The sequence below is a fragment of the Saccoglossus kowalevskii genome, chromosome 16, assembly GCF_978046115.1.
Source record: "Saccoglossus kowalevskii chromosome 16, keSacKowa6.1, whole genome shotgun sequence".
NCBI classification, from domain to species: domain Eukaryota; kingdom Metazoa; phylum Hemichordata; class Enteropneusta; family Harrimaniidae; genus Saccoglossus; species Saccoglossus kowalevskii.
Genome location: NC_140656.1, coordinates 22574861 through 22588210, shown reverse-complemented (window position 1 = coordinate 22588210; position 13350 = coordinate 22574861). Strand labels below are relative to the sequence as shown.

Genomic DNA, 13350 nt, shown 5'->3' with positions numbered 1-13350 from the left:
GTAACACTAATTTCAATAAATGTTCTTAAATAATGGAATATCAATGACGAATTGTTGATCATGACTGAGGTTCACTGTATCACAACAAGAATGCGTTTTAATAATTCAGTAATACAGACCATTTTCTTTTCACTGCGAGATCCCGCGTTATGAGTGAAATCAAACGTAATACAGAACAAATGAAGGTCCTGGCGTCGTGGCGACTTCAAAACATTGAGTTAGATTCGACAAACGCAAAAGTATTTTTGAAATATTTTCACGCTTATTAATGTGACTAAACACATTTGATGATGGTCAATTTTGATAAAGTAGTGGTAACCCAACGTAATATTGCTCTTTCAAAGATCGGCATTACAACATTTAGTTATAGAAAAAAATCAAAATTTTGGCGGCAGATCTCGCAGGTAAAGTTAAAGCGGGAGGGTCGTCACCTGCGCACGCGCGGTAATTGAGTCCCAAGCAGCGATGACAACACACGCTAAACACGCAAACCCCCCACCCCCAAACTAAAGGAAATAAGTTTTTTATCCAACATCGATCTTTTGATGTCGCCCCTAAGGCGTGTAACTAATCATTGCCTAATGATTCACAGTAACCCAAGAGTCAACTGACTTTTGTCTTATAATGAAGGGCATATTCAGTATGGGTTCAACAGTGTCATATACATGTGTACAATATATTACTTTTTTACATGAAATTCAAACATGAACTGCATGACAACCACTGCCCTTCAAACCATTATCCCCCCTCCCCCTGAAACAGGAAGTGAACACAAACTACCACTTTCTATATTACTGTAGCCATAAAAAGATACAAAATTTGCATGCTAAATATAGGTACATTAGGGTTACCAGAAACATACCGATTTTTTTTTTATTTGGCCTTATGTATTTCACTTTATATTTTGTTGTACATGCTGTTCAAAACATCTCACGTATACACAGCTCAATCATAATCAAATCACAACAACTAAACCATTGTAATTATTGATTGAAAGAAACCTTTATTCCTTTGTAATGAATACCGGTACATCTGTTACCGTTTCTGAGCAAAAATAGTATTGTTATTAAATGTACAGTGAATAATGAATTGAATATCGAGGTAAATTATTGTTACCTTTATAGATCAGTGAAAATTTTCCTACATTTTCCAAATTCTTGATTCTGAGGCGTTGAGAAAATATGTGAATCTTGTCAAAAATTATTATAAAAATTATTGAAAAACACATAAAAGTGTTTTGTGAAAATGTTATAACAAAATTTTGATGAGAAAAGTGATTCAAAGCGATGAAGTTGAGATTGTCTGAAAAATTATAATATTCAAAACACTGTATAGGCATTATTAATTGGGTTTTATTTTCACTTTTTACACTATCAATGCTCTAAATTAAAACCCAGTGAAGTTAAAATAGTGTATTGTTTTCTCCACAAACTAGTGATTCGAAAATTGAGTGAATATCCCTGCAACATCAAATTGACCAAAACTAAACCCAATGAATATTTACCCTCTATAGCATGTATTTTCTGCACCAATGTACAGTTGTTGAAGCAAAATGAGGTTTGAGGTGTGTTTTTTTAATTATTTTCTTAATGTAGTGAATATCAGCCATTTGATAACTTTTTAAGCATTTTAAAAATACTACATGTAGTAGAATAAATATTTTCATCTACCATTTTTAGCAGCAGCTATAGTTAAATATATTTTGTCTTGCAATTCAAAATTCTCAAATAGCAGGGGTTTTGCTAAATTCTGGAGTTGGCAGCTACACTTGAAAAGTAGGAGAGGCCAAAATGTGACAATTTTCTGTTGAATGTAAGCCTTAAAAATACAAAATAGTCGACAAAACAAGCCAAGTAGACAGTGATCTAGCAAGCAGTCACCTCGCAACAAAACCCCTGAATATAATTAATTAATTAATGAGTAGACTTCTACCTTGAAGGGGCAGGATCTGTGTTTTTTTTGTCAATTATTTTCATCAAATGTTCAATCTATGAGATACAGAATCAAAATTATCTGTGTGTTACCATGATGATACCAAATGACAAATATGCAGTGATGTTGTAGGATGTTTGTGAAAACAAAAATTTGTTTTCAAAATATCACAAATATATACTGTAGAATTCTCTATTTTCGCTTGGAATTAATTTTCATTATTTTTGCTGAAAGAATAATTCAGTCAAAATAAAATCTAGCGAATATACCCTTTTTCTATATTTCACATTAAACTCATCAAAAATCAGTGAAAATAAATTCTATACAAAACACCTAAAACGTCTTTTCAGCAAAAATTAATTCCACCTGAAATAAATTATTTTACAGTATTATGTGACATATCACAGTTTGCTTACTGTATTAAAAATACTTTATTTTCTCTTGAAATTTATTTTCGCTCAAGGAATGATTCAGTAAAAAATAAAATCCAGCGAAAATACCTTTTTTCCTATTTTTTACATTCTACTCGTCAAAAGTCAGCGAAAATTAATTCCAGCTAAAATGAAGTATTTTACAGTATTTTCTGCCACAAATATAATTTTAGGTCAGTATTACAATTTGTGTAGATTAAAAAAAATACAACAAAATTGCTTTTTAAAGTTCATATACATGATTGCACTGTATATCTATCTCTCATCAATTGGTACCTTGTAAAATACTAACCATAAACCACCTAACAAACCAACGGTACCTAGCAACCAACTGCTATAACTACTGCCAAGTAAAAACAACAATGCATTAAGTGGAAATGAAAATATGACAGTCTTGGCGGAAGAGTACAAATAATTGGCATGCACTTGAGTGCAAAAAGTGATATGTGTTGTGAAAGTTAGTAACAAAATGAGAATTTCAAAAAACACACTAATAGAAAGACCTATTGTCCATAGATTGGATTGCACAAATGTAGACACTAACAGACAACTAACTATTGCTATCATGACGGGACCCAGATGATGGTCTTTCTGCAGCCCACTGAAAAGATACTTATCTTTCTGTGCAAGTAAAAAGACCACAGAGCATGTACACATCCATATCTCAATATAATCTATAGGACAATTGACAATAGCTAATATGTACGCAGTCACACATGAAATATTACTGATAAGTTGTAACTTTCCAGGTCCAGAATACATGAAAGGATCTTTAGCTTTCCAATAATGACAATAAATGTTCAAAGCCAGGGACAGCAAAACAAATATGACGCAGAAGAAAATCGTCGTTGGAAGGGCGATTCGTTGAAAAATCGTTTTTGAAAGACTATTTCCAAGGTTCTGAAAGCTCAATTCCAGCAAGTATGATATTGCGAAACAAATAAGCAGACAAAGATATATCTTAAATATGTGCTGAACTGTTGTGTCTTTGGATGTCATTTTATGATTCCATAAAAGCAGTACAAGGTACAAGGTAATTATTGTTGAGAGAACGTACACCGCTCGGCATTGCAAAGAATCATGGGTAGTTTCCTGTAGTAGCAGCACACTGCATTGAATTCCTATGGGGATTCCTAGTAGCACAGCTTGTAGTACGAGTAGCATTTTACTCTGACTGATGGGTATGACTGAAAACAGAACAGCAGCAATCCATACTAGTGCAAAGACAAACACCCATCCACATTCATCATTACCAACGAACACAGTCTGGGGCTGAAGAATGTAAACAAGTACACCACTGATTAAGACCAGAATATTCAACTTTTTGGCATTGATATTTCTCGGCATGTGTGTGAATGTTAACTTAAGTGAAACTATTCCACATACGATACATGATGATGCTACTATGTCTGGCTGTGATGGAGGCGATTGTGTGAGCTTAGTCCACAGCGACTCAAATAAAGTCAAATGTAAGAATACAATCAGCATCGCAAGACATACCGCATATTGAAATGCCTCGTGGTTTGTAATACGTTCGCGGTGTTCAAAAATCAATATCCTAGTAACGACAAGTGCCGCAGACATAATGGTTACTATTTGACACAAGTACATCACACTGCCAGGTTCTGCCACCATTTCAGATGTGATCTCGGAATTCTGCAGAAAAGCCAGAACTTTTGTAGAGTGCAATGCAAGGCATATCCACGTAGTCAAATAGGATGTTTTATTTACGTCCTGTAATCTGAATAATAAATATGTGCTGATCAAGGATGTCATTAATAGTAGTACTGGACTGTATAACTGCTTGCTGCTGAGAAGATGCTCAGTGACAACCTGGAGTGTAATTTCTAGAGTGAGACATATATTGAATATTGGTGGTGAAATCTGCGAACCTATTATACACAACACAGTTATAACTGAATGAACAACTAGCAAGAATGCAATAATGTTTATGTTCAACTGCAGCTGTAATGCACTCCTACTAGCTGTCATGTAGATAATAATAGCAATCACACCACAGATATTGGTTTGCAGTCTCCGCTGTTTAAACCGGGCAAAAACTCCCATAAGCAGATTAATGCCAATTGTCGGCAACAGCCATGGCAATAGGGCAGATTGTACTCCTTGTACATACAGCAAAAGAGTTCCCCAAAATAAAGTATTGAGTCCAAAAGCCCATCGTCCAAGCATGACGTGTTTCAGGGAAAGTCCTTGGTATTCCACAAATTGCCGAATTCCGAGTAGAGTAGTCAGAAATATTGCTAAACTCAAATGCAATATTAGCTGGAGCTGAATTTTCCAGTGAAAAAGATTCCAGAAATTGATAACTATAAACATTTTAATAGGCATGAGTATGTACACTAAACACATCACTGCAGTTTCTACAGGCCCGATAATGTAGCTATCTTCAATGCGCTTTGGATCTTCTTTTCGAAAGGAAGACTGGGTCGGCGCCATAAAAAGTCGCAGATGTAAAAACCCACATATGATAAAGCAAATCGGAGCTGCATAAATAGTTGTTATGGTTACTGCTACCCAGGTGATGAGGATGGTGCAAATGAATGGATAAAAACAAAACAAGCCGGTCTCCAAGGTAACACTTAGAAGAGGTTCTTCAAATCGGAATGCTTGAAACTGGAGTAGAATCCATCCACCAGTCAACACGGTAAACATGTTGAGCAAAAACACCAAGAGTATATTAGCTGGAGATTTCCAAATCAATGGAATTGCCGAGTAAATCACAGTCATCTGAGACATAATGAAAACACATATATAAATAACTACGGCTCTCCGTTTAGCTCCACCAGTGTCAATCAAATGTATAAGAAACGCACCAATGACGATGATTGTGAGCAGGAGTTCTCCGGCTAACGTTAACACCAACGCGGCACATGGAAGAAATGCCAATATAAATCGTGCGTTGTAACGGAACGGCTCCGCACTGAACCATTGCGGAAGAGGTTTACGAGGTTTGTATTGGTGCAGTTCACAATGCGAGTATTGTGGAGAGTCTTGGTCCATCTCGTCCTCCATTTCTCAGCTCGTCGGATAACGAGACACTATATATTTTTTATCCCAGCGTGCTGAACATATCGACTAAAGCTGAATATTGTCCATGCCTGTGCAAGCTGCCATCTTGGTTCGTTTGTTTGCTACTTCTCGCGGATTCTCGATTTCCAAGTTTTGCTTTTCTATTCAGATTGCGAAGATCAAGTAGAATGAATCACCTCAAATAAAGGTGTTTTTAATTCTCCAAACCCTAATAAAGTATGTGTTTATAAATATATACGCATTTATTCAAACCGCCTCTAGTCATGCAATTTTAATTTCAGTTTAATTAGTATTCCTTAACATTAATATGAATATGAAACTGCAATTGTGGATGCCCTTTGAACTTTGCTTTTTGAACTGTACACACATAACTGACTTGGGCAGTCTTCCGTGTAACTGTTACTAACGTATCGCCATTGTTTTGTTCAAAATTGCTATCGTAACAAGGTACGTATACTCAGAAAATGGAAATGGATTTTTAGTAGAAAGTGTAGAGGTTCCATGTTGTGCTAGAAGTCGTGTCGAGACACGCCGTTAAACAGCACATGATCGTGCTTGAGAATGTGGCTATCCAAACTGGATTTCCGGTTTCGTAGTCATCAATACAAGTAAACACTGATCTATTTATTGACACAACACTGACTTTTGAAAGTAAGGTGACTGAAACCACGCGACAATGAAAAAAATGATTAAAGCGCGGTGCTCGTCGTGCCGCGTCCTGTTCGTTATGGGACTCATAGCGACGTATACAACGCGTGTAAAATACATTGTTTATTTACATGAAATTCGAACACGCGCTGCGCGACGACCACCGCGCTTTAACAGTAAAAGCTAAAAAGGGGAAACAAAATTACGGAAAGAGTTTCTTTTGTACCCCCCATCCATAACCCTAATCCTACCCCTACCCTCCAGCACTCCCCATTTAATTGTACATGCCCCTCCTAAGGACATCTATAGTTATCTAGAGGGGGCATATATAAATGAAATGGGTAACTGGGAGTGAGTGTTAGAGTTACGGTTAGGCATGGGGGGGGTACAAAAGCAGGGATTTCGCCACGCTGGTCGGCGGTGGTCAACCCGACCGGCACTCAAAATTAGCGACCACCACGGAAATGCTTCGGACCAGGACTATTGTCCAATTGTTATAATTATGTACCGACCGACACGCATCCTGCCAGTCGTGGATTATAATTTGTAAACAATAGACCAAGTCGCACGATACGTAGCGGCTAGTCAATTATGTGAAATTAGCACCTCTTTGTTTGTAAATAAATTTTTTCTGTGATAGACACAGTCTTTAGATTGAAAGCTAAAATTCTTTCAAAATCAATTCTACCTTGATATAACATGGTCAAAGCAGAGTTCACAATCAGTTTACGCTACTCAAGAAAAAAATCAACGTGTTTATTGCGTGATTTGGTAAAGTACATTTGAACTGTTATCATCGCGAATCATGTAAAAACTCGTTTTTCAAGACCTATTTCACCTTTTGAAAATTGCTAATCTCCTCTTTCGAAAACCATCGTGCAGTTTTCAACTGAAATCGATGTCAACACATCGTGCTACAACATCGCTTTACTTCCGCAATGTAATCACAACCATTTGGAAAACTTTGGTTTCTATCGGCATTACCATGCGGCATTCTGATTGGTTAATGGAATTATTGACCCGTTGGATCAAAGAACACGTGCCGGTCAACTAATACGTCACAAACATCATGGCGGGCTGTGTTTTTTACCAAAGCGATTGAGTGATCAAAAATATTCACTCCCGATAAAACTAAGTCAAATTTTACTTTTATTTAAAATAAAAAAAAAAGAAGTAAATTTTTTCGCTTGGCATCATGACTGAGTAAGAAGAATTATTGGTATAATCAGTGTATAACATCGTGAAGTAAGTTATGTCACGTCGTAACTTTGAAAGTTCAGAAGTTTTATTTGTTCGTTCATTACTGTGAATATATACGTTTTAGAAGTTGATGGTACGAATAATAAATTACAACAATACTTATTTTGAAGGAGAATGTGTTTAGTGTAAATAAGACCGTGAACATATTCCTGGCTGAAACGTTTCAAATGCGTTTTATTTAACTTTTTACCATAGACATTAATATTGCAACAATAATTTATTTGTTTCTGTTTTATAGTCTGCACCATTCGCATTTCGAATATATTCAATTTTTAAATTAAAACTCTTCAAAATTGTGAAACATAATGTCTTAATTTCAAAAATATTTTGCACTGCGACCAAACTCATTAATATTCATTGCTAACTAATATTCATATAGCTATATTCATGACCGAATGACACTCACGTAGGGCTGGCGAGATCCCTGCAAAAGGAACTCTTGCCAATTACATTTACAAATTACGAGATTCACTGTCCATTGAAAAACCTACCCTAATTAAAGTTTGGTAACCTCGAGTGTGTAATACTAGTAGTTGGTGTGCGCAATAGTCTAAATCTTTGTTTATAATAATAATAATAATAACTTTATTACACAACTAAATCATCAGAGGATTTAGTAAGGTAAATAATATCTTTATTGCATTCTTAGAAATAACATTTTCTATTGGTTAATTAATTAATAGCAATACTACAGTAGACATACAGGAAGTACCGTAAAAACCCTCAAATAAGAGCCACTTTGTAACACTTTCATTTCTGGGTGGTGTTTATTTGAGGTAACATGTTGACAACCCTGTAGCCAGTGGCTCTTAAACCAGGGTCATCAAACTTTTTCATTGTGAAATAGGGAAGGGGATAGGCAAACACACACACAACCAAAACAGACAAGTAATTATTAATGATGTATCATTGCAATTAATTTATTCTGTAAAAATACTGTTATGGGAATAACAAATGTCAAATAAATACGACGATTCAACGTTTCATCGACAATGTGTAGCAATGCCTGAAGTCACGTTTCACTAACAATGCGTAGCGATGCCTGAAGTCGGATTTGGTAGCACTCTCAGTGTCTGACCCAACACTTGTACAATTGTTTACCAAGTTTGGTACGGCAAACTTTTTTCTTGAAAACTGGGAATAACTTGCGTGGCTGTGGCTGGCGTGGTGGTTGATTTGGTGACAATATAAAATAGTTTCGGATAGAATTGATCTGACCAGCAGCGACAGGAGAGGACATACTTGCAAAGGAAGCATGGAACGAATGATAAAAATGATGCCCAATCACTTGTATTTATGGCAAAAACAATAAATAAAAACACGTTTTTCTATAGATTTGTACAGCTTGGGTACTTGGGCATTGTTTTAATTGCGCTAGACGTCTGACAGTACAGCTTTGGTTTATATTTCCTGTTTCATAATCAAGCCAGCTTATAATGATATTCACATACTTCACAGTCCACGCAAACAGGGTCAAACTGTAGCCCCACCCCTATAGGCTCTACAATGTATATAACCAAATACGAAACGATACCGAGAAAGTAACAATTACATGTATTAAAAACAATTTCCTGTGACCAATCGGAGAGACGAAAGCCCAGGCCTGTTACAAGGCATTTTCTGATTGGTACAAGTTCAGATTATTTTCAATTCTCACAAATAGCTAATTTAAATATTTGGGTCAGGCGGGTCACGTAGACTTCACATTGCTGTAAGACAAGTTGATCGCACAAGTTTGTGGAACTAATCCATTCGACTTCAATTTTGATTATTTTCGGCAAGTGAGTCCTCTCCAAACTAATGGCAGTTATTTTGTTACTTCCCTGAACATTTTGTCTCGAATCATCCAAAAACGAACGTCTCAAATAAAATGCAAAAAATAACCCAAAATCACGATCAGCGAGAGTGGGCTGCGTAATCATTACATTCTCACAGTCGGAGCTACGTCACGATCCCTCAAACGTTGCCATGACCGGATTAACACCTCTGTTTTCCCCCACGCTAACCAAATTCCCCCCACGCTAAGGAAAAAATCTTTTGTTTTCTGCTGACTTCCTGTTCCGGTCCGTCTGTGAGAATGTATTTTCGATACCTCCGATTTTCCGATAAAGGCGTTCTAAAATCATGACGTTCTTTACTTGGTTAAAGACAACATTGACAATGAATATCTCAACGTGTCCTTTGGTGTTTCGGCAAAAAACATACTAGTAGTTACTATGAATAGTTTGTGAATTGGTCGATTGTGTGTCAGAAATATAAAATGGACAAGTTGACAGTCACATTCACGCTCTCAGTGCATTTCTTTCGTCTATCATTCTTCCGTTCTCAATTACACAGAACATCAGGCAAGTTATGGGGATAATCTTTATTTGTCTCACACCTTCTGTGGGGCAATAAACAATGCAGGTGGAAGTGAGGCACGATAAGCTCGGTGTCTGCCTGATTGTAAACAACCGGGTGGCTGGCACTTATTTCTGGGTTCTTATTGACAAAACCACTCGAATACAACCGAACTCAGCCAGATTTCAACTCGGCCAAGAAAAAAATGCACAACTCGGCCAGTTGTGAATGTCGAGGTGTAAACTGGTCATTGGTCAACAATTTTCACTTTGTTTCACGCCTGTTGCCGTGGCGGCATTTTATTTCTAGATGTTATATGCTACACAATACACCCAGTGATGCATCCGTTTCACTGACTGTTTTTGACTAACTCCCGTGACTGTTTTATTGTCGATTTCAACAACGCAAGTTTACATACACACACAAACGCTACTGGTTCTCCGACATGTTTAAGTTGTTGATTTCAACATTGGCTGAACATTGTCGATTTCAGTGACGCAAATTTTCTTTTCAAAGAAAAAACACAGACATTACATCGGAATCACAGACATCACATCGGCGACCGTCTGGCTACGCTGTGTAACAACACAACACACAAAAAAAGAAACGCTCCTGTTTCCCCGACTGTTGTCGATTTCAGTGACGCAAGTTTTCAAAGAAAAAGCTCTGCTATGTAAAAACACTAAAACTAATGTTTCAATTTGTAGCAGTTTTGTATGGCGCAACATTTTATTGTGTGATCCTTAATGCATTTTATTTTTCAGATCCATTACAAAATATTGTGAAGATTTACGAGTTGCATCACTTCTGTTATAGATAAACTCTATGTTACGGTAAAATAAACTACTAGTATATATAATAATGGACTATGTTTGAGGACGATTCACATGCGTCTTGACTCATGTCACCGTGATAATAAACCATTTGACAAGGCTACAAGTGTGATTCACAATCGGCCCTAACCCATGGTGTGTTTAAATGAACTAAGGCAGTAAGTGTTTTAGATCGATTCACGGATGGCTTTGTAGTGGGTAGTTGTTTATTAAACAAGATTTATGCAAGATTAACTCACCAAAGGTTCTTTATTTTTAACTTGTCATTGTGCTTGGCAAGCAGGAAAAGGCTACAATAGCTTCATGCGCGGAACCAAGCTATGTATACATTGCTTATATATTTAAAAACACAACGCGGTTACTACCAGATTATTACATCATCTATACCATTTTTCTCACCCAGTGTGATTACACTCACACATATATATTGTCTGTAGCTGGGGGAGCAGTATATATGAATGAAAATAAAAATAATAAAAACATTATAATGGTTAATCGCTGGAAAAAAACATGGATGTAATAAGATACCTCCAAAGAATAACAAAAACATTTTGGCAAAGCGTCCCGGTTTTATTGGAACGTTCACAGCCATGGCTGCGCCCTCTAGCGGCTGATACATTTTTGTAGCCATAAGCAGAATTCTTTGCCAAATTCTGTTAGGAATAAAAACACGACTTGTTACTTTCAAAAGAATAATTTTATTTGGGAAAAGTACAGACCAATTTGAATACTGCAATTGGTAAATAAATGCAAATACACCGTTCTTGTAAGATACGAGTTATTCGTAAATAAGTGCAATTACGCCGCGCTTATAAGGTACAAGTTGTTGTACATAGGGGAAATTCTATTTTAGTTGTTGAAAGTCACGGGACAACCTGGCAATATCATGAGTGCTTGTGTTTGTGCGTATCTTGAGAGATCGACGCAACCCATAAAATATAAACCAGCAGTAATAAGTTGTGTGTTTCAATAAAAGAATGGACATATTTGGCATAAAAATCACAATGGAAATACTGTTGATAACTACACGTGGTCACACCTTTGACCGACTTGTTAAAGAAGGACTCCCCTGTCGCATGCCACCAGTCACATTAAAACAAAGGAGAGCTTCTAACATTATTCGCGCCTCGCACACGAGGTGTTTATTCATCCATGTCTGTCGATTACAAGTTAGTATGTCCACGCTTGTAGCTATGAAGTATTTTACGCACCGATCACGCGAACTCCAATGTTTTTGTGACCATAAAGTTGAAAAAAAAAAACATGACACAAATTGATAATATACATGGAAATATATAAACAGTGAATACTGTTATTTCGAATAACAATTGCGCCACATTTAAAAAATAAATTAAGAAACATATTAATGAAAATTAAAAAAACAATTTTGCTTTAGAAACTTACTTTGTTAACCTGCAAAATATTGAGATGCGTGAAAATCTAACTAAATTCTACCTCAGTGACCATAACTTGAAAATTGAGACACAAAGAAACACCCCCGAAAAAAATGTCCTATTTGAAATGACAAAAATCAAAATCCAAAACTTTGCCACCAAAGACACAATTCATAGCCTTGCTAAACAACAGTGGTCTAACACTCCCTGTGGCGAGGTACCCGGAAAGAAATGTTTTGAAAAAAGACACCAACCCCAGTGACAATTTTAGTTTGTTTTATTTTATTTGTTGTAACCTTTTCTATTGCAAACTATGCCTCGAAAGCGACATGTCGAAGTTTAGTACATGCGGTATCATCAATTACGTACTCACTTCTATTCATGTTGTTAACACCTTCTTTAAGCCGTGATTTTTTTCTTTAAACAATGATCTGCCGCCAACCGAAAGGTCATTTTTTGCAATTTAGCGTATAAAGTACAAGAAGTCTGGCATTTAACTTGGCGACAGAGTGGGACATCTTGCTACATTGTTACATTCCGACTTCAGTTCTTAATTTATTCATGTAATTCCCCATGAAAACACATTCTAACAAACCACAAAAATGCGGACCCTGAAATGTATTGCTCAACAACCAGAAGCACAACGAGCAAAGAAACAGTTTATTTGTTAATTACTGATAGACCAATACAGACTATTTTGTCTGCCTACATAAACTGCTACACTCTTTTCCTCTTTCCTTCAACATTCTCAATTCATCACGCGACAATCCACAAATGAGCATTCAAGCCCTGACTGAAACAGATTTGTATTAGATGTGTATTCTAGTTATCTGCCTGTGAGCCACATAGGTCCACTGCACAGTGTCAATCACTCGGGACCATATGGTGTCTAGTACAGAGGCGGTGGCGAGTAAATAAAAAAAAACATCTGCTGCATTGTGTAAAATTGGGTGTTAAATCGTGAAAATGCCCTGCAAAAGATGAAAAATAAGCTGTGAGTAAGATAGTCATACATTCGTTGTGCATTTAATATATTAACATTAGATATGAACGCATATCGAATATAATTTATACCCAATCTGTTTTGGATCGTCCAAACCAGGGTCGGATCGTCATGGTAACATATTGCTTGTTGCTTGCCAACAGCCTAACGCCTACCGGTTTGTACATACAATAACATGGCATAGTTTCAAAACTCTTGTATTTCATTTCCACTGAAGATTACTACATGCCTCTCACCATTCTTGATTCAACCCTTGCCGTCCGTGCAGTATTTATTTTTTACATAAATAACACGGCCCTCGTTGCTGCCGCTTGTGACACAGAAACAATAACAAGCGTCTAACAAAAGAATCACACCTTGCACGATGTGTTAATTAACCATGAGGGTTACACCACGGTTACTAACAGTGGTTACACAAACCCCAACATTTTTGTAACCATAAAGCACTGCGTCACTGA

The 13350-nt window shown here is 36.6% G+C and overlaps 1 protein-coding gene across 1 annotated transcript in view; it reads left to right on the top strand.

Annotated features, from left to right (window-relative positions):
- Positions 1–5776: 5776 nt before the first annotated feature.
- The window catches only part of LOC100373271 (ADP-ribose pyrophosphatase-like), a 34628-nt gene continuing 27054 nt past the window's right edge, over positions 5777–13350 (top strand). The window contains exon 1 of the mRNA XM_085491569.1: positions 5777–5861. The gene's annotated coding sequence lies outside the window, so the exon portion shown is untranslated. The remainder of the gene's footprint in view (positions 5862–13350) is intronic.